The sequence below is a fragment of the Pogoniulus pusillus genome, chromosome 19 (genome assembly GCF_015220805.1).
Source record: "Pogoniulus pusillus isolate bPogPus1 chromosome 19, bPogPus1.pri, whole genome shotgun sequence".
Taxonomy (NCBI): domain Eukaryota; kingdom Metazoa; phylum Chordata; class Aves; order Piciformes; family Lybiidae; genus Pogoniulus; species Pogoniulus pusillus.
Genome location: NC_087282.1, coordinates 16082565 through 16110026, shown reverse-complemented (window position 1 = coordinate 16110026; position 27462 = coordinate 16082565). Strand labels below are relative to the sequence as shown.

General features: G+C 36.9%; 1 protein-coding gene across 5 annotated transcripts in view; it reads right to left on the bottom strand.

Annotated features, from left to right (window-relative positions):
* Window positions 1-27462, bottom strand: part of TENM1 (teneurin transmembrane protein 1) — a 926028-nt gene that overhangs the window by 808872 nt on the left and 89694 nt on the right. For 4 of the 5 annotated variants that reach the window (XM_064159463.1, XM_064159461.1, XM_064159462.1 and 1 more), the window contains exon 3: window positions 12738-12800. The exons of the other annotated variant lie outside the window; for it this stretch is intronic. The gene's annotated coding sequence lies outside the window, so the exon portion shown is untranslated. The remainder of the gene's footprint in view (window positions 1-12737; window positions 12801-27462) is intronic. 5 annotated transcript variants of the gene reach the window in all.

Here is a 27462-nt window from a genome sequence, read left to right as displayed (position 1 = left end):
CTAAATTGTATTTAACGTAAAGGTTTTTTACCCAAACAGGAACCATAAGTTTTTCATCAGAGAGATTACCTGATATTTCCCCTGAAAAGATTCCACAAGGTGTTCTTAGGACTAGTCCTTGATATGGGGCTCAGGAAAGAAACAGCCAAAGATGTTGATTTATTACTTGATCTTGCAAGGCTGCAGGACTAACATGGACTGTGTGGCAGCAGCAGCAAAAAAAAAATGTTATTATTTCTCAGAAGGCTGAGGAATGCTTATGGCTAAAGTTTGAAATAGGTTTGAATTCACTAAGGAGGACAAACATTTATTGCTGTATCTCACAAGGCAGAGTTAGAATGAATGCTGCTGCAAGGTGGGCCATCCAGTTCAGGCTTAGCTTCAAGGAGACATATATCCAGTAGAGTGTGGTTATATCTAGAATTAAAGGTGTTTTTGGAAGCAGACGTTGAAGTTCTCAATTTATTGCATGCCTGTATACTTGTAAATCATCTGAAACCCAGGAATAAACTTAGCTGTTTGAAAATGTTTTTTTCTCAAATACTAGCCCCTATTTCATCATCAACTTTAAATCTAACCTAAAAGTAAATTTTCTGTTTCTTACTCACTCTCACCGTAAGACTTTCATTCCTACCTAAACCATCTCTTGCACATGAAAACCTGCAACATCCAGAAACAAATGTGTTTGTTGCTGCTCTGTAGTCTTCAACCCTAATCTTTAACACATCCCTGACATTAATGTCAACATCATAGCAAAAAAGACTTTGCACATTCTGGAGCTAAGCCCAACTCAATTATCCTACCATATACCAATTCTTACAACCTCGAGGACTCTGTGTAATTCAGAAATCAAACTCTTCAGCCATTTCCCCATATTCCTATTTTTACAGGGTTTGCAGAAATCTGGACAGACCTAGCTAAAAACTCTATCTTTTCTAAAACAGACGTAAGTGTACATAAAATTGGAATGGTTCAACTTTTAACAAATATTTTCTAACGGCATGTTTAAAGTAATTAATAGAGTAGAGCGTTAATTTTCTAGCTTGAGGTGTTTGTATCTGAGGTAATGAGGGTATTTGAACTTCAAATGTTCTGATAAGACATTTGTGGAGTCACTCAGTGTTAAAGTTAGGGTTTTTAAGAGTCTTCCAAGATGAAGTTCTTATAATGATGCATACGGTTTCATACTGCTATCAATATCCATGTAATGGGAATTAGTGCTAACAGAGTAAGGTTTCCTAAATATATATTATCAGATAAGTGAGCATGTAATTGGAAGATAGTAAGGGATGAAAATACACATTCAAGAGAGCTAGTTTGAAAGGTCTTTTCTGAAAATGAAATCTCTTTTAATTTTATTCATCAAAAGCCAAAGGACCGGTGAGCATATGAAACTGCTTTGAATACTTGATTCAACTCATAGATCATAAAGTTGGATCTAGGTTGGTTTTGTTATGAAAACACTCAACATTATAGCAAATTTGATTTTGTTCATGTGCCTCTTCAAATTTTTAACCTGATCATGTAATATTTAATTAATTTTTGGCATTGTAGTCTCAATAGACAAGTATTTAGTCAATAGGCATTTAAGTCTTCCTTTTCTGTTTTTAACACAATTATACAAAAGGTATTTCAGAGGTCCACATGCTCTCTCTAACTCACTTCATTTTCCTATGTTCCTCTAAGAAGGCTGACCACTGTCTTCACTCTTTATCTCTGCAAGGACATAGTCACATTCAAAGACACTGCACATGATACTGACTCAACCTTTGTTCTTATCAAAGAGGATAGACAAACAACTTGCAGTAAAACCTGTGTGATGTCCAGAATGCAAAACTAAAACGTACCTTCTCTCCAAATACATTTTACATTTGGGAAAACCTGAATTGAGTCCAGCTTCCACAGCTAACACAGTCAAGCAGAATTGTGCACAGCTTGTAGCAAAGTGTTGTGAAAAAAGCATGCATCCATGTAACTAATTTTTTTAGCATCTCAGGTAGTTTTGCTAGCGTGGAACTGCTCAGCCCTATTTCTAATCTTAAGGAGTTCTCAAAGTTCAAGGCAGCTCAGAAAAAAATTCTAATTTCAAAAATAAATTGTGTCTTGAAAGCAAAAAGACCAGATGAAGCTATAATTACTGTACATGCTGACTGTAGCAGCACTGAAGTCTGCATTTTATGGCTTTGACTCTGATCAAGTGCACGCAATCAATGCGAATTATAACAAAAGAGTTAGGCGATAATTTTGAAAATGTGTCAAAAATGCAAAAATTTGAAAGTTAGATGAAGTTGAGATGGCTGTATTGATTTTGAAAAGGTTGGTAAATTACACAGAAATATCACCCTGCTTCAAAGTAGATCTCAAATCTTTTTAAGGAAGCTCTAATCTTATACACAGTTCTCAGTGCTGCATTTCCAGCTGCGAGCAGACTTGTCCTTAACTCTTCATCTGCCTGTATGATTGCTTGGCTTTGAAAATGGGAATGAGATCTTTTGTTACGATGGATGGCCAACTTGTTTTACTTCCATTCTCCTCTGGAAGCCTTCTAGACCAGCTTATGAAGAAATATAAGCACAGCCTCAGCAGCTAGCAATCACCACAATTGTGGTGGAAATAACCAATTGTTATTTTCTTTTTAATGCATGCTGATGTTGGAAAGAAAGAATTCTCCTAAACCTAGCTGATGGCTACCACAGCAATAGCTACTCAGTCTGTGACCTAACCAGTCTGTTACTGTCTTTTGCTTTTCAAAACTTTATGCCAATGTTTTACTTCAGTTTCAGTCTATATGAACAAATTATCTGTATCAGACTCAAATCTTATGCAAATCTGATTAATGCCACCAGTTTCATTCTGGTTCATACATTAAGCTTTAGTTAAGTCTTGCAACAGATCAATCTTGAGTGAAATCCAGAAGAACCAAACATTTAGCTTTCAAATTAAGCATTTCCTAAACTATACTTCCTATGCTTATGTCTATGTTAAACATGGATCATAGTCACAAAAATTTTGAACCAATAGTCAGGAAAAAGAATACTACAGATAATTTCTAAGTAAGCCTCAAGTATATCCAGGTACAGATGTAATTTTACAGATACTTTTCTTTCCTTTGGCTCTTACTGTAAAATACTCCATGGGTATTGACCTAGGTTGAAGAACATAGTTTTGTATACTCTGGTGTTCCAACCCTGAGCCCCCAACATCTGACGGGAGCCAAGGAGCCTGATTTGAAAGTGATATAAATAACCCAAAATTAACCTAATCAGTGAAGAACTGCAGCAAGACAAAAAACATAGATACATTAAACAAATAAATATATTTGGAAAAAATGCAATTATTCTCACCAAAAAAAAGGGGGAGGGGGGGCAAACTAGACTTAAATGTAAGATAAAATTCATCTGACCTTGTTCTAATTTGTCCAAGGCAGATTATGCAGTAATCAGTCATATTTTGTTTTTCAATTCATTGATGTAGAGAATTTTGGGAAGCAATACCTGAATGCACTCTCAGCTAAGCCTACTTAGGTAGTGATAGCCTCAAACGAAATGCTGTGGCTAGTATATGCATGTAAGAAACTGTTGGTTTACTGAGCAAGTAGGTGCTAAAAACACACAGGAAAACAAAAGGCATGCAGTACCTGTATTTATGGATGTAATCATCAGACTCCCAAGCTCTCTTGGGATAGGGCATTTTCTTTCATTTGATAATAAATACTATCTATAGCTATGTTGATCTCAACACAGTAACACATTATAATTAATAGAGTGAAATGAATGACATTAAGACTGATTGGTATTTGCAAGAAGCAAAACATTTTAGTTACCATATGACTGTGTTTAGCAACTTGGATAACACTGAGCTTCATGGCTTCTTTAAGCAAATTTTCTCAGAGCAAGAGGTCAAGCTTTCTCCCCCTTCACACCTTTGTGTTATACTAGTAGAGGAACAACACTAAAGAATAGTTCTCATTTTCCATCTGACCTTCAACAACTCTCTGTGCCTTCCACAAGTTTTCCTAACCTATAGGAGTTATCGGATCATCAATTTCAGCCTATTTTCAGTATTTTAAAATTGCATGACTGAGAATGAAGAATCAAGGTCCAGAAGATCAGTGGTAAAATACTTAACTATCTGCAGATTGCATTGGCTCAGAGAATAGAGCTGATCTTTTAGAAACATTTAGAATGCACTGAAGCTATATAGGTTGAATGAACATAATCGTTCACAAATGTAAATATACTGCTAACATATTATTTAGCATTTGGATGTTCACATATTGAATGCCCTCCTTTTTTCAGTATACAATCAGATTACAGGGCAATTGTTATTACAAGGAATTAAGTTGTGATTATTTAAAAAAAAATATTACAGGTAATTAGAAAAGACATCAAATGTAAAGATGAACTCATCCTCAAAAGAATAATAATTTTCCTATGCATTCAATCTATGCCTCTATTTCTATTAACGAGGTATAAAATAATGACTCTGGCCATTTGAAAAGCTTGAAGTCTGTAATTGAACAATTATTAGTGTCACGCTGCCTAAGGGCACTATTTATCAAGAGATTTATATGATGGGCAATTATATCCAGTCAGCCTTGAAGGATAGATAATATCTTCTGATGGAAACAAATTACCCTTTATGCTTGATTTTGGGAAAAAAAAAATTAAAACAATTCAGCAGTTCAGGTTCTCTATTTTATTACTAATATCTTCCACAATGGAGTTGCTGAGAATAGCTTTTTCCCACTGTGAAGCATTATCAGTTTCACTAGGGAACGGTATGGAAAAAATCACCAGTGTCAATTGATTACACTAATTATCCCACCAAAGGAAAAGAACTATTTAATTCCTGTCTTTGGCATGTGACGTTTTCTTTAACTTTTGTAATGCATACAGTTCTACACACAACCCCTACAAAAAGAATGAAGAAGCCTAATGAACACCCAAAAGTTCTTTGAAACTTTGCACTTATTTAATGGCAAATTCATTTATTCTTTATTATTTGAATGAGTCTTAATGGAATGCCATGCTAAAAGACAAGGAGACATCTAAGGTCCTGATCAGTCTTTACTGAGTTTTGAGATTATCCCCACCCCCTCTTCCATAAGTCTCTGTATCTCTCATAAATGTAAAAAAAAAAAAGGAGGGGGGGGAATGAAAATAGAGGGAAAAAAAGAAGGAAAAAAAGCAGAGGGAAAAACTTAAAAATCAGGAATTTAAAAAAAATTAAAAATAAGAAAAGAGGAGGAAAGAAGAGAGGGAGAGGAGGGAAAAGAAGAATGGAATAAAAAGACGAGATGTATAATGACCTCAAATAAGGAAGACTGTGAGAGGGCTCTCACAGCATTATACATTTCATGAGGTCCAAATCCTAAAGCAGGTTAAAAAGAGTTTTAAATATATAAATGTAATGATTCCTGAATGCAGAGGATTTTTTTTTTCATTTGACTTTTCAACTAAGACTAAGCTTGAGAAACCTATTCAGAATGAGTTGGCTCTGATTTGAAGGAGAAATACTTAAGTAAAGGAGCTTCAAACCCTGGCAGGATACCTGACCAAGGCCCAAAGCATACTACAAAGTAACAAAGGCATACACTTTCTTCACTCTGTCTACCGAAAGTGAAGAGTGATTAGTTCTAGAACCATTCATTAAACCTCTGCACTGTGTGCTTTAACTACTGCCTGTCCCTGGAGTGGTGAACTGCAGACTAGCAATCTTGCAATAGATTTTTATGTCAGAAAGGTCCTTATGTCCCTTTAAAACATTTCCAACAACCTGGAACTTTAATGGATGGCTAAACCCCACAAATGTAGTCTGTCACAACGCAAGCAGAGAGAGATCTACAGTGTCACAAATATTGTGTGTTTTACTGCAGACAAAATAAAACCCACAATGTAATAAACCTAGCCACACTGTACTCTGGGTAGAGTAGCGTGCCAGTAAATGGGTAGAGTAGCAGTAGACTGCAGTGTACTTGCCAGCAGTCCACTGGCAAGTACTAACTTTGTTTATAGCAATCATGAAGCAGATAGAATCAGGAAATGAAATGAATCATTACACCAAGACTACTATGACCATGCATATTCACAAGATGGCAAGAAAATCACCAACTGCATATTAAGAAGTAGGACTGAAGTCCCCTTTCATGCATAAAAAGAAATGGGTTTTGTTTGGGTTTTTTTTTTTCAGGAAGAGTCTGGGATCTGCCACTCTTTATACTTGGTCACCAAAAATAATTAGAACCAAGGCTGTAATTTCTGGTTTTGGAAGACATTCTCCACATGCTTCACCGACATACTGCTATTATCAAAGTCTGAAATGCTCTTCACTGTTATTATTTGTGTTAAATGAAACACAGTGGTAAACACTTCATTCTTTTCACAAATTCTGTCAGCTCACCCATTATTGTTCTTCTCTTGTCAGCTTCAGCAAATAGCCTACTAAAAAGCTATCTGCAACTTAATTAAAATACACATTATTAATGTCGTGTTTCTATGGAAAATCTTTGGCAAAATAAGTAGCCTCTAGCTGTTGAAGCAATCGCAATTAAGTCTGTCAATATGTACTAGCTGCTAAAACACACGAAGAAAGCAAGACTAAGTGGAGCAATTTGACCTGCTTGCACACATTTTAAAGGCATTTCACAGAACATTTGATCTAAAAACCTAGCCATGAATTGATTACAAGAAACCATCAGTTGTGCAACAAAAAGTATAATGGAAATAATGTGAAGATAATTTTCTTTAAATAAAATGGAAAAAATCTGGTCCCAATTTGGATACATGGAACCTTCATCACTAATTTCAATAAAAGCATAATTTCTCAGTAGTACAGAAATAATTCTAATGCAACTATAGCATAAGTAGTGGATGCTCCAAAAATATCTAGCCAAAATGAAAGCATTCCAGATTTCAAGAGTAATCTTTTGAAAGGTATGTTGGTGTTGAAGGTTCCCCTGCTATCACCACTCCATTTCATGAGTGCTCTCTCTCAAATCTGGGTAGTGGGAAGCTCAGCCTTTTTCCCTGGAAGCCAAACATCACCACAGTTCTTATATGACCTTCTACCTCTGCCTCACTATTAGGGGCTCTGAAACCTCCTGTCGAATAAACTTTCCATTTCAGTAAGATCACATCTTCAGGAGTACTCTACATATTATGCAGATGTATATTATTTTGCAAAAGAGTGTATTTTCCACTTACTGTTGAATCATTTTCCATATTCAGCTGCAGAAAAAAACCCACCACATTGTTCTTTCCTTTATGCATTTTTAAATAAAATAAAAGTTGAAAGAAATAGGTATGAAAGTGCCCCAAACCACATGTTAATTTGCAATTCTTTTTTAACTTTTTATAGCTACCTGTAACAAATGTGAAAGTAAAATGGAAAGCTTCCCTTGTTGTTTTTTCCTTCCCAGTACACTTGATGGCACACTGTGTGTAACAAATTTGTACTTCCTTTCATATGGAATAGGAACCCTGTGGAGGTGAGATGGAGTAAAGCTTCAGGAGGGTTACTTTCACTATGAAGGTGTGGAATTCAGAAGCTGAGAGGCAATGCCACAGCACAGGGGAAGACAAAGGTGAGTGTGTGTGCTTGGACAGCTGATGTGGAACAAATTAAAGAAGGAAATTCAAGTGGTGGACTTCCAAACATATTTGCTTTAGACAGGGGTTAGAGCCTTGAAAATCAGGAATCTTTATCTTTCAGCTCAAAAATACCTCTGAAATATTATCTATTCAGGAATTTCTGTAATACAAATATCCATATTTATTATACACATGTGAATGTGTAAAAGTGTCAATCTATTAGTACAAACATTATCAATGAAAAGGCCAATCAGTGGCACCCTTTTAGGGACTGTGCATCTCACACCAGTTCTGCCATTTGCAAGTTAGACTTTGCCTCCTTTCCTCTATCAAGACTACATGAGAAAATATATCAAGGTTTGATTCACTCAGTTATGAGTGAGGGTAGGATGGAAAAAATATCCTCAGAATACACCTCCCAAAGCCCTACAGAGTTAAGTCATGTAAGAGGCGCAGGTGCACATAGGCATGCATGTTGAGAGATGACCAGAGACAGTGGAAGAGGAGATGAGCTGGTAGTTAATAGACTGTTCTTTTAAAAGTCCCAGTAGCCAGTGCTGCCTGTAGCTCAGATGTGGTTTATCAGCCACATCTGAAGCAGAGACTACTGTGAAAGGAAGAGGTTGCAGAACTGCTCTGTAAGCTCATAAAAGACAAGTACAATAGCAAGGTAACATGAGCACAGTCAGGTGTGCAGCACTCCTGTTGAATGCAGTTATCTGACAGGCCTATAAAAAGAACAGTTTTTCATCATCTTCTGTCTTTATGAATCCCAACATAGAGCTTCGTGTTTCGAACTTCATAAAAATGACATTAAAAGTCTAATTATTATGCAATTTAAACTGAATAAAGTGGCAGCAATGCTAGTTTGTTTGTGGAAGGGGATTTTTTTGTTTGTTTTCTTTTGTTGGTTTTGGTTGATTGGTTTGGTTTGGGGGTGGGTTCTTTTGTTTGTGGGTGGGTTTTTTTGGTTGGCTGGTTTTGTGGTTCTTGTTGTTTTGTTTGCTTTGGGGTTTTTTTTGAGTCTTGACATTTACTATTAAGCTTTTGTTATTCTGAGTTCCTATATTGATCCTGGAGAAAGCAAGCTCCAAAACAACCACTGTTCTCTGGGATGGGAATCCCAATAGTTAATCGACTCCTTTGTTAATATACATACATCAGAAAACTATATTGGGAAGAAAATCAGACTGCCTACTAGACTTTAGCATGTCACTGTTACTCCACCAACACAGGATGGAAGAGGCCTATCATTTACAGTGGCAAATTACACCTTTACTCACCATCATCCCTTTATTGGAATATTAGAAGTATATTCCAATTGCTTTTAAGGAAATTCTCAATTCTTGAGCAAAATAATAATTGCAGAAATGTTTTTGTACCCTCAAAATAAAAACCTAGTGCTATGCAGTGTGTTTTGAAGTTAATGCAGACAACTAGAGATAATCAGAACTGTGAACATTTGAACAATATTCTAAATAAGATACAGAATTTTATATCTGGTGAAATGACTTTGTGATTCCACCAGTATGTTGATTTTTTTCAGATAGGTTCACACTCAAGCCCTGCCTTCAATGTAATTTTCTTCAGCACTGCCTGTAATGCATACTTGTGGCAACTCCAGGTCATAGTTTTCCTGATAGAAAAATAGGCAGTTGTAAAATGATAATTACACTTCACATTCTATAGACAGCCATGAAGAAGTTTGGAGAAGCTGTGAATGCAATGAAATATGAGAAAATTTAAGAGAGCCATAATCTCCTCACAGGAGCAAATGACAATACCTTAGATTTCCTGACTTACGAACATTCAGGAATGAGCAAAACATCCACAAAGACCTGCCTTATGAAAAAAACCCAACCCCAAAGAAGCTCAAAACAAATATTTTAACTTGATGTTTTCTGCCAGAACAAACACTTGCAGCTTATTAGATGAAATTCTAGACTAGGTGAATATAATAAGACATCTTCTACTGATTTTCAATAGAGCCACACAGCTCACGATGGACCCTGTTGTTCACTCCATGAGCTGCTAATAGTACATATGACTGTACAGAGGCATAATAGATGTCAGCTGAACCTTTTAGAGAGATAAAATGTGGAATAAGACATGATTTACATCTAACCGATTCTAGTTCCTTACTGCCACCATGGTGAAGAATTTCCTTCTATGTCTGTCTAAATAACCTGGATGACTCCAAAAGGATAGAATCAGTGCTGTATCAATTCTCAGTTGTAATACTGTTCAATGCTCTTTGAGAATATAAACAAGACAGCAGACCACTTTATGATGAACAAATGAGGTGATCTCTGTGAAAGAAGGGATAATTACAACTGCAACCTCTAGAATTCTCTGCCTTTTGTCCTTTAATTGCGCTTTGTTTTTTACTGCAACACAGCAATAAGGATAAGATCATCATGTGGGAAAAAATGTACTTGCGAAGTGAAAGAGAACAAAACCAAACAAACGCCAAGCAAACACCAGGAGTGTGGCTAACACAAAAAAATAAAAAGGCAAATAAGAACAGAAATTTAATCCTGTGTTAACTGCAGGTGATTAAGTTTATCAGTGTAAATCCTAGGATGTTACCAGAGAACAATTTCAAGTGACAAGTAAAACGAAGGACAGAAGTCACTTCTCCTGGCTGACCATAGGCAATCGTATTAAAATATGCAATAAGTTAATTCCATTTCCATCAATTTTTGCACTGCAAAATATAAGAGCTCAGTCCACAACATACATCTTTGTAAAGCCTATTTTTCATTAACACAGTATTGGATCAAAGTTGTAATTGCAAATAATAGACATTTATATATGACCAAGCACAAACAAAAGCTTCTCTGTTTCCCCTCTGTTAGGAATTCCATTTAACTGTGTCATTAAATATACAGCCCCCAAATTACTGAAGTTGCTTAGATAAGTAAAGCCATCATAAATTAGAGTGAAATGTAACATTCAAGCACACACTAAAATTATTATCCAAGACCAATTCCATGAAGGTACCTCTGATTACTGTAGTACCCACTTGGGATAAATCTAGGTAAAATCCGGACTGCTGAGAATGAAAATCTCCTTTGCCTTCAACCTAGCTTCAAAATCTGACATTGACCAATGTGCTGCATTCCCCAAACACGAATTCAGTTAGAAACTAAAATGAAGCCTTAAAAAACCTTTGGAATATCTCTCTTTTTTTTTTTTTTCCCCAGATCAGTTAAAGATGTCCATCAGTAAAATATAAGTTACCATGTTAAAGTTTCATTTTTACTGCAAGGAAAAGAAAAGCTTTTAGGAAAAATCAAGTATTTCACTGTTTTATTAAACGCTCTCTTCACAAGCATCTTCATAAGAAAGTAAATTCCAAAGTGTCCTCATGCCTTGAAAAAAACTATATTAAAGGTTTTTCTCTCTGGCAGAGGAGCAATGCAGATAAAATATATCTTAAATATCTGAATGCCCAGGCATTCACATTTGTTGATATATGTACTATTGTCTATGGGAGCAAAATACCTTTTTTTTTCCCACACATATGAAAATGTTGACATCTCTTCCCAATAATTAATTGACGCAAAAAATGTTTCTCACAGAATAAAATGTCACCTTAATATTTTGTAGAGGGAAGACAGGAAAATTATAGACATTACAGCATTTCAGACCAAGGAACAATTTGACTGAGATGATATTTGAGACAGTAAGGCTGCCTCATCTCTCTGAGCTATGAGTCTACTTGTTTATTCTTTGGATGATAAAAGTTCTAAGCTATCAATAGTCATAGAGCCCATCCTCTAACATGAAGTTATGAAATTGCACCACTTGAGTGCTAGTTTCACAATCCAAAGGGGGGGGGGGGGGGGGGGGGAAAGTAGAAACTTTTTGTAATGCTAACTACATAAAGACCATATGTAAGCAGATAAATTAATCTATTCACATACACACATATAAAGAAGCTCTGCCTCAGCGTCATTTGTAACAATGAAAGCAAGAAATGGCAAGTATTAAAAAAACCAAACAAACCTCACTGCAAAAATAAGCATCCTGAAAGAAAGGAGAACTTGGACTAAAACTGTAAAAAAGAAAACAAAACCAACCCTAAACCACTCCCATACCTCCATAAAAAACACAGAGAGAATGGTCAAGCTTAATAGGGCTGAGTAACTTCTGAGGGCAGTTCAATGTGCCAGGTGCTGTCCAAATTCCAATGAGAAAATATCCCTGTTTGTGGAATTATCCTCATCACTCACAAGCTACACGCTGTGGTTTATTGCATGACAATGTTTCTTAAGTCGCTTCTTCGAAAAGCCATAGAATGTCTGGTGAGCAGTTTCACTGGGCATTGCAGAAAGGCTTTAGAATTAATGTCTGGATTATGCTTCGACCTAAATCCATCAGTGACTTTTTATGCCTTAAAGTTCAAACAGAATTCAAGTTTTCAAGTATAATTTTTTTTAAAAGCCATTTTTTCTTCATCTCAAATTTAGCAGTCAGCTTTGTGTTCTTCATGCAATAGAATCAACCAGGTTGGAAGAGACCTCCAAGATCATCCAGTCCAACCTAGCACTCAGCCCTGTCCAATCAACTAGTCCATGGCACTAAGTGCCTCATCCAGGCTTTTTCTGAACACCTCCAGGGACGGTGCCTCCACCACCATCCTGGGCAGCCCATTCCAATGGCAATCACTCTCTCTGGCAAGTACTTCCTCCTAACATCCAGCCTAGACCTCCCCTGGCACAACTTGAGACTGTGTCCAGACTGGCAGAAGAGACCATCCTCCACCTGGCTACAGCCTCCCTTCAGGTAGTTCTTGAAAGAAATACTTCCTGCCTTGTGTGATATTTTATCTGACCTAAGCTAATTTCATGTCTTCTCATGCTTCTGGAAGCATTTCCTGTCCCTTTTGCCCAGTAAACAAGTCAACAGGGCTGGGAAAGAATGGGACAAAACATACTGTGTGCCAACAAGCCCCTAGTTGCAGTCTTTATTCAATAAACACCAAGTTTTTCTAAAGAACCTGAAATGTAATCTGCCCTTAAAAGTGGAAAAGATTGAAAAAAACTTGTTCTGTATCATCTGAGATGTATTTAGAAGCCTTCAAAATCATCTAAAACAGGGGCAATCTGAAAAGCTTCAGGTTCAAAAAATGATACTCACATTATGGTGACTGACGAGACAAACCTGGGCTATGAAGGGAGGCTTCGGACTAGAGGAGATACACTGCAAGAGAAGAAAACTAAGCTCAGATGAAGTTGATAGACTGGACATCATTAACTAGTGAATTCTTTTTCACTTGTTCATAAAATGTGGTTATTCAGAAAAGGACCCTGCTGTCAGGGGAATTCCAGATATTCTAGATCATCTACTATATAAATGACAACTTTCATAATTCTGGATAGGCAGGGCTAAATCTGGATGGCTTTTCTATTTAATTCTCTGATGTGTCTGACCTTTAGATTAAATTTGTTGGAATAGATTTCCCATTAATATTAAATGACACCAAAAGCATTTCCCTGTGAACTCCAGACTTAGACTTCCTTAGACTCATGATTATTTCTGTGCTCCAATTATTTACTTACCTACTTCCATGTGACTACTTACAAGATACCCAACCCAATATCACTACCAGCCTAACAGTTTCAAAACTGACAAATTTTAATTACTTTAAACATGACAGTACTCTGATACAGAGACAAAAAAAACCTAAAACCTCGTTCATTTCTCATAATTAGTTCAAATAATTTCCTGCCTCTTTTATCTGAAAATTGAGTGTTTTCCAATTCTGAAGAAGGTTCCTTTCCTTCTTACCAGAGCCAAACAAGTAAATGTGTGTGAGTAGCTGAACTAATGAAGCCTGGTTTCCAAATCTCCATTCCCTAAGGCTTTTCAAACCAAAGAAGTCAGCAGAGTTTATGGAAAGGAAAGATACCAACAAATCAGTACAGCTGAAATAACTGCTTACAAGCATGCTGAGGAAACAATCACATGGCCTCCCATCAACAGAAGGACAATGATGGTGGAAGGACTGGCTGGGTATATCTGAAAGCTGTATGTATCATGGCCTGAATCAGAGCATCCTACCAGTAATGCTTGCAACCAGTCTCCCTAGTATCTGGGAACCTTCCAGCCTCTCTAGCACTTCAATGCACATTTAGATGATACATGCAAATTGAAATTCAAAACTTCACAGAAGTCTGAATTTTGCAAAGAACAGCATACAAAGTACATACAGAACTGCACACAAAGAAAAGATTTTATACTGAATTTCTCCAAGAAGAGATTCATTCTGTTTCACAGAAATTAAGCTTCCCAAACCTGTAAGATATTTATCCTCCTCATCTTATTGAAAAGAGACATGAATTAAAGAACAGCTTAGCTCAGTTGTTCATCTTGACAGAAACTCTGGGTTAGGAAAAATTTTGGTAGGAAGAGAGCGTAGGTCATCCAGCATCTAATCAGTAGCCTCAAAATGACACCCTAATTCCTCAAAAAAACCCAACATACAGAATGCTACACATTTATTTCAACAATACCCTTGTCTGAGTACTAGTTTAGCTTTAAAATAGTATTTCAGAAATTATTCTATCTTTCCAAAGAATAGGCTACACTCTACTACTTGCATATAAAACACTGCTTTGTATTTTCTGTACCTGGCAACAATTCTAGGACACAGAGTTGTTTAAAAAAAAAAAAAAAACAAACAAACCCTGGAAGCTCAGTAGCTATGTTTGAATTATCATTGTGTTCAGGTTTTGGTTAAGCAAACGAATTTCACAAAAACCTTAAATCAATTGATTTTCCCCCCTTTAAAAATCAGTCAAAGAATTCATTTTTATGGTGGGCCTTAGGCACTGAATCACGATTAGAGAATCAAGCAAGCATCAAAACGTTCACAGCACCACAAGCTATTTTCTTCTCTGCTTCACATTCCTAGACAGTTATTACTTTTGACAAAGGATTACAGAGAAATATTCCTTCAGGTTTTTCAAAGTAAGGCGACATTAATTATGGATAGAATTTTTTACCTTGGAAAGAATATTGTGTCAGAAAGCACCATTCAGGGAGTTTGAGAAGAGACAGGCTGCTGGACTTTACATATATTGTAGCAGCTTTAAAGATCAGGCAGTTTTGTTTTATTAATTCATTATTTATTTCAACTTTTTAAACTTCTGCAGTGACTGCTGGTGAACTTCATACATTGTACAAGTCATCTGCAGAAACTGTGAGCTGAAAATTGTGCTCTGGTATAAGCATGTGAACATGGACCTTCACAGTGGAACACATGCATATGCATGCTATTAGATTTCTGTTTTATGACAGGCAGCAGATCAAAAATTAATCTACTGAAATTGTGTAGATTAGGTGCCAAATTATTTAATCATTTTTAAATCTTATTTTAATTCTACTATGTCTGGAAACAAGAACAAATAGAAGATACACGTATGTGTTAAAAGTATTTTGTAATGCACTGTTTTTCCCCTCCTCACTATTACCAAATGTTAGTGGTTAAAAAAAAAACAAACAAGATAAACAATGAGAGACTTAATCACTTCGGGTGACTGCTAGATAGACTCATCTTAATACCCATTTCCCAAAACAGCATTACATTTATTTGATTCACTTAGACAATGCAACAATGATTTTGATGGAGGAGGCATGAACCAGAACTAAGTAATTGGAGAAAGCATCAGGTTCTTTTACAAGAATAAATTGTAGCCTGATACATAATACCTCAAAATTCGATGATTTTATTCACAGTAAGTGTAGCTATTGGATCATTTATGTGACTGATACTGAAAAATTGAGCAGACTGCACTTGGGATGAAGGTATTAAGAGTCTCATTCTAAATAGGTTAGTGGGTCTGTTCTTTGAATGTTAGTTAATAGCACTGTCAAAAAAAAATCACTCTCTAAATTCACAGTATTGTTTCAGTTACTGGTAAACAGCTTATGAAAACTGTTTTATTTCCTCCAACTAGGTGCTTTCAAGTATAAAAACACCATTAAAATAAAATGGCTTAAACTCCTTACAGCCCTTGCAAAGTGGCTTCTTGTTTCACTTTGTTTCTAGAGGGTTTTTTTGTTTGGTTTTGTTTGGTTGGTTGGCTTTTATCTGGAGAAATTTCTTGTTCTTTACACCACAGACACCTTCACATTTCTACTAGAAAAAATACTTTGAATTGATTCATGTGGTTTCAAATCAGTGTACAAACATCAGAATGTTTTTTTTCCTGCTCCACCCATTTCTGCAGCTTAGAGTTTCACTATGTTCAGCTGCGCCACTGAGGAGTTCTTGTGCCCCAGATGCAAAGAAATGAAGTAGGTTCTCAGAATTTTGAAAGCTACTTGTAGATGCACAGATGTCTTATCATAATGAATATGATTATGATTCTGTCTCTCTTTTGCCATCACTTTGTGACAGAAAGAAACAGAATATCACAAATAAGCAGACCTCAAAATATTAAGTCTGTCATTTACAGGTATATAGACTCATTCAGTGATACTGCAAAACTGAAACTCTTCTTTTGCCCTTGAAATGTGCATTTCAGAAGGAAGTGGAACAGCTGTTTAATCCAGTAGTTGTTCCTGTCACACTAAAGTGCAGGAATATTTAATGTGCAGGGAGTGCTTATTACTGAGCAGCACCACTTTACTAAATAAAGGAGCACAAAATAATGTGAAGAACACTTTAAAAAAGATGTCCTTGTATTTCTTTAATCAGTTTTGGTGAGGAAGAAGGATTAAGTACAGAAAGTCATTATAGATATATATGGTCCAAAAGTAGAGTCAAAACTCGATTTTTAGATTGAAGTGGGTTTTTTTTTTTTTATCAGATCAACAGGTTTGGGGAAAAAAAAGCAGAGAAAATGGCTGGCACACCAAGGCTTTTCAGATCCAAAACAAAAGGATAAAACTGTAAGGTGAACTGTCATTAAGACATTAAGAACAATCACTTGGAATTTCATTAGATATGTTAGACTACCTAGGAGTAAAGGAAGGTGTACTTCGGGAGTCAAACAGACTGTGGAGAGGTGAAAGGTTGTTGTCATCCTTGAGGAAAGGGCTACATGTAATTTATAACCTATCTGACACCATGACATTAGTGGTGGATCTGGAGGTAGAGTAGGACTCACAGGTTATAATGGACTAAAAAAGCAGTATCTCCAGTAAGTCTATCATTTTTGGTATTTATTAAGCTATTGGAGTTTCCAGTCTTATCTTTCAAAAGTATTTTGTAGGTCATTCTTTAATTAAGCCAGAGCAGTTGCTTCCAACTTGAATTTTGCTTTGAAGTTTTCTGCTTCTGTTTCAGACCCAAAGAACTACTTATGTGCCTGAGAGCTTATCTGTTTTTTTCCACTGTACTTAGTCTAATTAAAGATGTTACCCCTACCTGTAAATCTTCTCTTAATTAGCAACTTCATGGATTTGCTGATGGCAAGTCCAAGAGTGGATCACTCCACTGCTATCAAACCAACAGGGAATTAATCTAAGCATGCTGAAATGTCATTTCCTCATTAAAAACACACAGTAACACCTTTTGCTCTTTAACAAGACTGTGGCTGCAAAATTCAGCCTTCTGAGAACGAAATGTTCTTGTTGAGGTCTAAGAGAATGGCTATCTCATGCTGGAGCACCTGCTGAACGTCAGCTTTGTGGTTAAAAGTCTCTAAGCTTCTCTGGTATGCAGACATCACAATGAAAAAGATGAGATACATCTGACACCTGGAAAGAGTAAAAATCAACACTGAACTAATTGAAGAGTAATGTGTTATTGGTGAAAAAGAATAGAACATAAAATAGTGATGTTGTTGGAAGAGACAAAGAGGGAGCAAATATTGAGCTGATTTGCACACTGTTGAAGAGGATAGGTCTCCATGGTCAGTGCATACTCCCTACAGAAGTTATATAGGAATGCCAATCAAATAGAATGTTTCCATTCTCCTGGGATTTAAAAATTCCCACTGAAGTATCTATCTGCTCCCCCTATTTGAAGTCAAAGCCAGAAGACTCAAAGGGCAAAATAAGCAGATGGGATGCTGTGAGTGATGCAAGAAATAACAGAAGTATTTGTCAAAGCACTGTATATACAATGAGGTTTAAAGAATTATGCAGAACATAAAGGGATGGGGCTCACCTGAGAAATTCTGCCATGAAAGACAACCTTTTCCACCTGTCTCCCAAGGGATATATCAGACAAGAGCAATTTCATAATTTGAATTTAACTTTCAACCAGAGACTCTCAAACTTCCAGTGCTAGAATTATCACTGCTGTTTTTACTACAAAGCAGAAGGAAAAATATACAGATGCTCCAAATCACTTATGAAATTGTGAAACAGTAGTGACATGAAACTTCATTAATACTTTGAAGCAGTTGGATAGAAGTAATGATACAGCAAGGCTTTAGATACTACTTTTTATAGGAAAAAAATCTACACCTGTTAAACAGTAAAATGATGAAAACATAAGTATATGTTCAAGGGCACAGAGCACAGGCAGGCAGATAGCGCACACCAAAGTAAAACCCTTCTGAAGATGAGCAAAATAGGTTTACACAAAGCCAGACATTACAAAGAAGTCCAGTAAAGCAGCTCACTATTCAGAGATGACTGTCTCTTGCATTGTGATCTATTAAATCCATTTCAATCCTTGCACAATAAAACATGTACACAGACTTCTTTGCCCCTCTTTCTAAGGCATAACTGCCATATACTGTAGAGTTCAACAAGTTAAGTACTCATTTGGAATTTATTATAAAACCAATCTCAATAGACATGCACTTTTTGGCACCCCGAAGAACAGCTTCCCTTGGCCCCACAGAGCATCTTGCAGGATTGTTTCTGAACTCCTCTGTCTGTATCACTTCATCTCCTTCAACCCCATGTGCTGTTAGTTTATTTATCTAAAGTATGATGATCAGACAATCTGCTCACTAGTTCCCTTCACATTTTCAATCTCTTGCTGCCATATCATATGTATTGAACATTGTCCTTGCTGGCCTTTCTTCTGCTAGTCTCTCTTCAGTGAAGCCTTTTAAAAATGCTTCACTACCATGGAGTTTCTGTATTATAGGGTCCACAAACCTCATTCTCAGACAAAAAAATCCAGATACCATTATCCTATAATTTCTGTAATATTCAGATTCAGACATTAGGGTCTGGATGCTGAAGTTCTTTCAATATTTATGTGAGCCCTGCTGGTTTATGTTCATTTAACAATAAACATACTGAAATGGTTGAAGAGATCTGCGTGGTATTGTAGACACTAGTGATTTCAGTAGAAGACCTGATTGCATTGACCCAGAATACTATGACACTATTCTGTAAAAAGAGCAGGAAAATAATGACTGCCGTTCTCATTTGTCATAAATTTACCATAAAAGAAAGAAAGAAACAAAAAAGTACAGCTACCTTCTCTGTTCTGGCAAAACAAAAATGATGCAACTAAAGACAAATATATAAAACATATATAAAATACTAAGAAAGTTGACCGGAGAAAAGCAGCACAAGTGATAAAAATGCGACTTATCTTAGTCTAATCTGCAGAGCTTCTTTGCCGTTTTTCTTTCCTCCTTTGAGAATATTTGTTTAGGAATCTATAATACAGGTCAAATACTGTTTCTAAAAGAGGCAAATATAATTCAGCAAAAGGATTTCTTTGATAAAGTTCCTCAAACTGAAATATAAATATGGTGTTGTGGAACTGACCTTAAGACATTATGCAGCAGAAACTGGGTTTCCCAGTCTGTTTGCTGCAGACACTGATGGGAACAAGAAAAAGAATTCTGACTCTATCTATGGATTAGCACCGACAAAAACATGTGATATGTTCCAGCTACTGCTTGGCCACATACAGAGATAAGAGGAGCCAGATGCAAAGTTCCCAACCTGCATACACTAAAGAAGCCAAAAGGAGATTAGCTAGTGATCTGTGTCCTTCTGGAGAAGGAGTGGGAGGCCAGCTGTGCCTACTAAAGACTTTAAAGCAAACAAGTAGACTATACCCTTTGTTTTCTTTATACAGTGACTCATGTCCTTCCAATACCAATACTCATGTTGGGTCCCTTTCTCTCCACATGGTCCAGATTTGAAATGATTTTCCACCTTCCTTGATACATATCCACATTTCAACAAACTAATTTGATCCAGCCTGCGTCCTAGGCAATTTTTTCCTGCCTGCATGTCAGTTATTTTTTTTTTAGAGGAACTAAACTCAAGCTAACTATGAAGTGACTTTTCTTACCTGTTTTACATAGTTACCTCACCACACCAGACCTTCTAAAACATATCAAATAAGGATTGACAGATTAAAAAAAAAAAGCACAAGGTTCTCTCAGGCACATCTGTCCTGTTATTTATTTCAGTCATTGGTGCTCCTTACCTTCCCAGCACACAAACTTCTGTTCCTTGCTCACACGGGTCTCCGGTGAACACTTTTAACAGATGTCTTCCCATAATTGTCATCGTCATGGAGCCCCAGTGAGACAATAATCATCCCCACAGCTTTCAGTTTGCTCTAAGAAACCTCCCTTGTTTAAAAGTTCTGCTTTGCCTCACAAAAATCAAACCCTTTCTAACAACAGAGCCCATCTAGTATGTTCTGTTCAAATTTCCTCCCTCTGAGTTTATATCAGCCAATATTTATTTTGAAGAGACTACTGTCTTTGATCCAGACCTTTCTACTACAAGGACCTTTTGCTAACTGTTCAAAAGTGCTAGTGATAAAAAAAAAAAAGAAGTGAGAAAAAAGAAGCCACAGCCTCCAGGACAATAAAGTTTCTCATCTCTGGATATTAGTTTATTGATCTCAGAATTAGACTTGAATAAATAAATAACTCTCTTCCTGGGTTATATCTCTGCATAGAGACATAGACAACACTGCACACTCAGAGCATCTTTAAGCCACATTAAGGCACACACACTCAGCCACCTCCACAACTTAGGCTCCTACCTAGAGACTTTGAGAAATAAATGATGGCACTTTTTCTGTCATAGCCTAATAACTGAAGTGTTCACAAATGAAGTTATAGGCCTTAATTCAAATCCTTCCTCAAAGCCTGAGTGGATCAAAATTCTGATCTCTTACATTCCCAAGAATACCCTAACCATTAGACTGTAAGATTTTTCAGGACAGCAGGTAATTACACACTATTTACTTAAAATTCCTGTGGAGGTTGTAGCACTGAATCCAAAGGAATATCAGAGTCATAGTGCCAAGAGGCAACAAAAACAGAGACTCTTCCAGGACTAGATAGGTTGTACTTCCATTGACATAGAATCTTGGGAACAGGAACTGAGACATTAGACACCATCATGTGTTTCCTTCAGACAACAGCACATCCCCATAGGAATTCAAAGACTAAATTGCTCAGATTGAGTCTGATGTGGATGCAAGTGCAACATAACAGCTCAGGATCTTCCAGGCCAAACTCAAGGTGTAAATTTATGCAATCCACTGGGCATAACTAAATGTGGATCATTAAACTGCCATCTTGAATGCAAGTGCTGAACACTTTTTCACATATAGACTGAACTTTCCACTTCACTGTTTCCGCCGATTCCTATCTCCAATCCAAGCTGTTCTCAAGCATCATGTCCTAGTTATGCTTTCCTCCCTCTACATGCCCAAGCTGTGTGACTGGCTAGCTCTGAAACACTGGATCAGACAGACACACTCTACCACTACTATTTTCTCTTTTTGTTGGTGGGTTGTTTTTTTGTTGTTGTTGGGTTTTGTTTTTTTTTTTAATTATCTCACTATGAAAGAAGATTCATTTTGCTGCTGACCTTTCTCAAATGTTTACCAATCTGATCACTGTCTTGAAACCAGCTGAAAAAGCTCATACATGGAAGATCTTCAAGGAGCAGGAAACCATTGAAACATTCTATCTTTTTTATCACTAGCAATATAAATGCTTAAGCACATCTTTCCCCCTTCCTATTCTCTTTATTTCCCAATATAAATGGCAGAGATGCTCATTTTCACATCTAGCCTGAGATATCAGATGTGCTTGAGTAATGACACTGAAGCTAAACAACAACATTCAGGGAAAAAAACAACATAGACTACATTAGCATACCTATATGCCTATATTTTAATTTCATGTGTACTTCTCACAGAAGATTCATTATGTAAAATTCAAGGTGTCTGGAAATAGTTTAAACATGCACACATATACACAAAGTATGAAATCACTGAGGACTCTGCACAACAGATGTAGCTTGCATTAATTCAGCCTGCAGAGATATGCTTATAAAGCTATAAAGAAAAAATCAGCCCCACTGAAGTCAGCTGGAAAACACACAACTGCATTTAATCATGTTTAAATATTTACTAAACTGGGGGGGCTCTTTCCTATTGGAAACAAAAATGACCCTAATGTGAAGACTGGTGTTAAGCTTGAAGATACTAAAGACATACAGCATTTTCTGTTATTAATCCTTACTGTAGCAAAGAGAACAGTCAGCATAAGATGTGATGCTGTGCGAGATAGTGAATACATCCAGTCACTTCCATCATTGAAAAGACATTTCAGACATATGCAGGCTAATCTTTTGGTATGTAAGGTCACATACAAAGAGGAAAGTTACACACACTTTTAACTGTTGGCTGCTACCTTAAACCAGCACAGAACTTCAGATGGTGCTTAGTCAATTAGTGACATCAGCTTTATCACCTTAATAAATGGCATGACACAATAAGTATCAGAGCTTCCTCACAGCTGGACACTTCCAAGAAAATCATTACCTTCTGACTGTTCTTAACAAATAGTCTATTTAGTATTGTGTGATTGTCTCATTCACATTTCTTACAGATGTGCAACCATCAGAAAATCCACAAAGGGCCAAAGTGCCTGGATTCTGTCTAAATTCTTTCCCTTTGGACTAATTTCTTTAGGCTGCAAATGTAGATTATTATCAAGATAGTTTCTTATAAAACTTAGCATAGATATACACCAGAAAACTTGCTTTTCTGATTTTTTGTGTGAAAATACACATCACTATTGCCAGTTTTACTGGCACTAGGATTTAGGAGTGCAAGTCTAACCAGGAAAGGTGACATTGATCCTTGGGGCAATGCACCTTAAAGTTAAGGATACTGAATCCATTCTGAAAACAGGACTTTGCACCTACATGAAGAGATATACACACAGAGCTGAGTGAATCCTGCTGCTGTTTGGGCTCTATAAGGAATAAATGACAAAAAAAGAGCCTATTTCTAATCAGGCTGTAGCTGGGCCAGCCCAGAGTCTGGTGCTGCAGAGGTGCAGGAAAGCAGATGGAGGGTCAGGAAGGGTCTTTGTATTGTTTTGTCACAAGTAGTGCTCAAAAGACTGATTTGTGTACAGTACAAAAAAAATTAATCCCTACTATTTTTGGTCTTCTTTCCTTTAAGCTTTGCTCATCTCTTTGAGAATGGTCACAAAAAGCTTTCAGAGACTCTGATGTTCTCATTGTGTATCTTCACCACCGAAACTACAGAGGCACTATTTTATTGACTTTAAACCCTGTGCAACCATAGTATTTTTCTCTAGCCCTGTCTGACAGTTTCTCCCTCTAAATAGAGTGCACTATAGTCATCTTTATCAAAAAGGAAATGAAGAGCCTTCATATCTAAAAAGAAGTGCAATGCCTACAGCTGAAGAGTGAAGACAGTTATTAGGGATTACCCCTGCTTCACTGACAGGTAACTGTCACACACTGCCATTAATGGGTTCATTTAGCAAACATACTGCACATAGTATTACCTGTCTTAAACTGGGTTAGCTCTTTACTTTGTAGGTGACAAAGTGCTGCTGGTGGAGAGCCTTATTTTACTTATCCTGCAGGGATTATTTTATTTTTAAAAAGTGATGAAGTGTTCAGGATGCAATTTCAGGCAAGCTGACATTTGGAGATTTCACTCTTAAGCTTCCCCATTATTTATCAAGGGACTTGTTAAAAGAAAAGAGAAGAGATGTTAGATTTTTGTTACAGGTATTTAGCTTGTCCTATCAAAGCAAACCCTTGTTCAGGGATGTCTTTGTTACCATCATTGCTTCTTCCTGTTCATGACACTACTGCATCAGGGACACCAGTATCTGAAGGGATAACTGGCAAGAAGCCTGGCACACAGACAAAATCAATATTATTTGTAAAAATTAAATTGAAAGGTAGCAACCAAAGGAACTCTGTATGTGGACGTAGAATGAAATATCTTCTCTCCCTCCAAAAAACTGAAGAAAATATCTATTATTTTTAAATATGGACCAAGATAAAGAGCTAATCTTTCACATGCATTAAAAAAGAAAAGGCTGACTAAACAAATGCCAGCCATCTAGAGTTCAATAAACCCACCTTAGCCTGTGCCTTGGATTAGCTGTATCATAGCTCATTATTCTGGATAGCATGGCCTAACTAGAATTCTGCATTTTAGACTCATTGAAGTGCTTTCATTTCTGTTTGTTTTACTGCTGATAAACTATTTCATAAAAGGTTTTATACAAAAAAAATCAACATTATCTTTAATATTGATTCAGTCTGAACTAAGTTATACTGGACACTTTCTCATTTTTCTGGTGAAGAATAAGTACTATCGCTGCTTGCTCTGACATAGCAGAAATTTCTAGCCCTGATCATTGCAGAAGCCTGTGCTATACAAGCTCCAGCTTGAGCTCCTACAAAATTCTCCAACCTCTGCACATGCCCTTACACAATTCTGATGTAAATATAAGCTCCTAACTAGGCTTGCATTGTGCCTTTGAAAGCAGAATCACTTCACAGCAGACAGATGATATCTGTACAGACTATGGGTCACTGAGTTCTCTGCATGTTTTGAGATACCAAAAGTGAACACATTTATTTACTAGGTTTCACTGGCACAATATAGAAGATGTATCTCCCTGAACTGAATGGTTGCAAACTCTCCAGGGTAATTTGTTCTCCAAAATCATGACTTCATGAACTAATTAATCTTCTTCTGTCTTCTAACCAACAGCTAATTATTTTTTCTTCACAGTGTTATGAATGAGGTTTAGCAGTTTGTTTTGTTGCTTCAACTCTTCCATTTATAGAAACTGCCTGTGTATAATAAACCTCTGCATTTTACAGGCTGCTAGAAAGGCCATGCACCAATATAAAACAACAGTTTTAAAATAAAATGTTCATTAAAAAAAAAAAAAAACAAACAGACCCCAAACCCAAACATATAAGCAGAAAATACACAGAAATCCTGACATTTCCCCAATCAGTTCAGAATGGCACTCTAAGAGAACATCACATTCATATTTATTTGTGCTTTAAGCTTCCCTCCATCACCATGGATAAATTAGCACCCTTACTAGTTCTGTCCTTGATCTCTTTTTTTGATATATAAAAAGATTTATAGAATTGAAGACATCACTTTTACTCTAGCTCAAAAGACTTCACTCATGCTGCGCTTAAGAGAGTTATATCCTTAACAACTCTGACATGGTTTTCTGGATCACAAAGATTCATCAGCAGAGCCCACATATTTCTGTTCTAAATATACCTCAAAGCTAAGCACCACATATAGAATATAGTGGAATGTAACCACTGTTAACTGACCTGAAAACTGCTGCTTTTGTAGTTTACAAGATAGAAAACCTACCATTTGATAGCCAGCAAAAAGACCAGTTATAACTGTGGCTTTGGTTACAAAAAATCCTAGACCAAACAAAACCAACCAAACAAAAAAATGCCCAATGACTAAAATACTTCAAATATTTTTGTAATATTGTTTGAAAGATGCATTAAAATGTCAGCAACATTTGCACAAAATACTCATGAAAGCCATTATAAGCAGAACTTTATTATAAGATGCGCTCTGTATCACACCTTACTGAACTGCCTTGGAACTCTCTGCCAACATTGTGATCTTACACAGAGAATAACATCACCTACTTTACATCCCCTAATTACCAGTGAGCAAAGTGAACTTGCAAAATGGCAGTGTCACTTCCAGTTCTAATTCAGGGAAGCCATACAACTTCCACTGAGCAGGGAAAAAAAGCCTGACTCGGGTTGAAATGGTGTAATCACACCATGTAAAGAAAGTATGTTAAAACCGCACTCCAGTGTAACTCAGGAGCAAGACCTGTGCATATCAGGGAGACTTCAGCTAGCAGTGGTATCTTTTCAGCAGTCTCAAAGTCAGCACATTATTTTAATGCAATGGAGATGGCTATAGAAATGCAATTATTTTTACTAGCTCCAAGAGCAGCTTGACTTCTGCCTGCATAGTTCACTTAGCACTTAGATAGAATCATAGAATGTCAGGGGCTGGAAGAAACCTCAAAAGATCATCCAGTCCAACCTCCCCGCCAGAGCAGGATCTCCTATACCAGATTACACAGGAATGCCTCCAGGTGGGTTTTTAATATCTCCAGAGAGAGACTCCACAACCCCCCTGAGCAGCCTGTTTCAATGTTCTGTCACCCTGACAGTGAAAAAATTCCTCCTCATGTTTAAATGAAACTTCCTATGTCTCAGCTTCCACCCCTTACCCCTTGTCCTGTCATCGAGCATCACCAAGAAGTGCCTGGCTCCATCCTCCTGGCACTCACCCTTTACATATTTATAAACATTGGTGAGGTCATCTCTCAGTCTCCTCTTCTCCAAGCTAAAGAGCTCCAGCTCCCTCAGTTTCAAATACAGATACATTCAGTTCTGCAACAGCCTACCAGCAGCAGTGCCTGGGCAGTCCCAGGATTCAAAAGCAGCACGGCTAGCAAAGTCATAGATATTTAGGGCAATTTGAAGTGCATTAAAAATAAATCACACTTTCAATTTCCTCAAAATAAAGTCTCAAAATCCCTGATTCGCTGATCTTTAAATAAACAATTGTTTAACTACACTCTTAGCAACTTTTGCAATACATATTCCTGTTTGAGCCACTTTAAGGAGTCTCTTAGCATTTCATAATCCATACTTTGCACTGTAAAGACAGGCAAGCCTAACCTTGCCTAATAGATATCTTTAGAAGAGCTATAGAAGATCTCTGAGCAGTCATTAATCACAACTGCATACTGTCATAGAAAATTGTCCCATTTTAAAGATTCATATCTTGCAACAAGTTGAACATAGGTGCTTTTGCTCAGGGGACTAAACCCACAGGACGAAAGGTGATATATGTGAAAGCAATGTTATTGCTTCACTGAGAGTTCACTGAATCTTCATATGTTCCATACTTGAACTTAGATCTGGTTGTACCCTGGCAGCCCAGTTTGAAACTAAGCAGCACATAGATGGTAACTACTGAGCCACTCCATTGACATTCAGCAGATCTGATGAATTGGACCTGTATTTCTGAATAAACCAAGCTATAAAAAGCCTGAGTACCTCTGCATAATAGCCATCTAATGTCCATATGCAGCACTGCTGGATTCATAGTGAGTATGAAGACAGCATACAGCTGCTCTGCGCTTCCACACAAGGACATACAAGTCCTCTACAAATTCAGCCACAGAAAGATGATAGGAAGTTATGTGTGTGTTCAGAAGCTTATCTCAGGGGAAAGGCAAAGATAGGTACATATTCTGCTGAGTTTTTTGTAGGGAAGGAATGAATAGTAAAAATGGAACAGATTGGAAGATGCGTCTGTCTGTGTTTGTCCCTTTTGAAGTAACAGAAAAAGAGGAGGCCAAAGTACCAGGTCTCTGACACCTTTCTCTTAAGAAGTATTTGCCCAAGGAGAGAAGAAAGCCTGTGGATGAAAAGTGTATGAAAATTGATCATATTTTCAGTAGTCTAAAAAACATCCAGCACAACCTTAGATTGACAAAAACTCATCACAACTTCTTATGCCTGTTCTGATAGCACACGGTTTGCTCCAGCTCTCTTTTAATCTATTATTCTCATTGAAGTCTTTGGGTTAATACAT